Raw genomic sequence first — 2,124 nt, forward strand, 5'->3', positions numbered from 1 at the left:
ACGCACTTTGACCAATATTCTGACACAAAATAAACTTACCGACCGAATTCGGTTGGTATTCTTGAAAATAATTTTTAATTATTTTTAAAATTAGCGATCGACTTCGGTTGAAATTTTAATTATTCATTTTTTAAAAATTGTTCAATTCTGACCGAAATCGGTCGGTATTATTAAAATATTTAAAATTTAAAATCAAAAATTTCGACCGAAGTTGGTCGGTATTATTAAAATATTTAATATTTAAAATCAAAAATTCCGACTGAAGTCGGTCGGTAAATTTAAATTTTTGGGAAATCAACTGAACATTTCCGATCGACCTTGGTCGGTAGGCGGTCGGTTTTCTGGGTAAGCTTTTGGCAGAATACAACTGTTTTATAGCTGCACCACCTGCCAACAACCAATCACCTATAATGACAGCATTATATTGCTGTCATTCAACCAATAACAACAACAATAACAACTCTCAAAACTATATTAACAAAACATCATCTCCATCTCCACTAAACTATATTAACAAAATATCATACCCAACAACAAAACGTTTCACAAGTTAAAAGTTCAAACATCATTCAATGAGTGTTTTATACTACATCATCTCCATCTCCACTACTAGAACCTTCATCATCGGCATGGTTTGAAGGATCACGGCGAGATGGAGACACATATGGGGAAGGCTCACGAGACCGGAGAATGGAGAAAGCACCACTAGCAAGAAGATTGACCAGCTGACCTTGAAGGATATTAAATTGTTGGTCCCTCTTTTCTAGCTGAACTTGAAGGGTATCAAATTGTTTATCTCTCTTTTGTTCTCTAGCCTTTGTCTCTTCAAGCTCTGTTGTCAGCTTTGTGATCTTCTTCTCCATAGATGAGAGAGTCGACCTATCAATTGCCTCGCCCTGGGCGGCAGATCCTATACCTTGCAATCCAGCCCTATAGCACCGGAATAATCTCTCTGAAAGGCCATATGCTATCCCCTTTTTAGGACAACCGACTACATCCAACCATATCTTCTGCGCTTCTTCGTTTGAAAGGGGTGGTCACTCGCCTTGCTCATTCGATGGCAAGCTCTGAGTGTACTCCTCCACATTAGTCTTGTAGCGACCCTTTATTTAGAAAATAGAAAATTATTAACTATATAATATTATAAATATTAATTTCAAGTTATAGTAGTTATGAAACTTACATATGTAGTCTCTGCACGGTCCTCAACCCATCTAGTTGGACCTGTCGATGCTTTCTTCTTCCGGATATGAGTCTCCATGAAGAACTCATCATGAGTCATCTTCCTCCCATATTTTTTTCCTACAAATATAATACAACTTGTTACCAAAATTAAAATATATAAATATAGTTCGATAAAAATATAATTAAATATTTTAAGGAATTACCAGTAGTCTCCTCACAGTCCCCATGATCCTTGCACCCACACAGTGCAAGGAGCCATCCTTCTTAGATGCTCGGACCTTCTTTCGTTGTTCACTCCTCTTCTCAAATTTCTCAGTAGTCCACTACCTTAGCAGATCCTCCCATATGTGCGGTAGAACCCAGGAAGGTTTCTTGCTCTTCTTCCGAGCAAAACAGAAAGTTCAGTGATTATCTTTGTAGTCTCATGACTATGTATGAACCTGTAACATAGCAATTATATTAACTAAACAAGACTAGCTATTATAATTCAGCAAAAATAAAAAAGTAATAAATAAATCTTACTCATTGCCCTCAGGCCTGATGATCATCCTATGATAACGATTATATCACACTTCCTCTGGATCATCATCCTTAGATGAATCTGAAGCGTGCGTAGAAGGGGAGGCATCTGGCTCAGCGCTACTATCCCGAAGGCAAAGTCTAGAAATGATAGGAGACAAACTCGATGGAGAGGGAGACGGGGTCGCTGATGAAGATGGATGCGATCTAGACCCCTGCTGCGCTCCAGACTACTGCTGCGATCCGGGTGGCTGAAATCTAGATGAATGTGATCGAGCTGGTGGTGAAGCAAATGGAGCAGATGACGGGTGTATCACCATATGTCCCTATGACTGATGACTCGATGGACCCATGTAACTTATGCAAGATCATGTGGAGGAAGTGGGGTATAGCCTTGTGGTGGAGAATGGTAAGAATATT

Source organism: Nicotiana tabacum, chromosome 12 (genome assembly GCF_000715075.1).
Source record: "Nicotiana tabacum cultivar K326 chromosome 12, ASM71507v2, whole genome shotgun sequence".
NCBI classification, from domain to species: Eukaryota; Viridiplantae; Streptophyta; class Magnoliopsida; order Solanales; family Solanaceae; genus Nicotiana; species Nicotiana tabacum.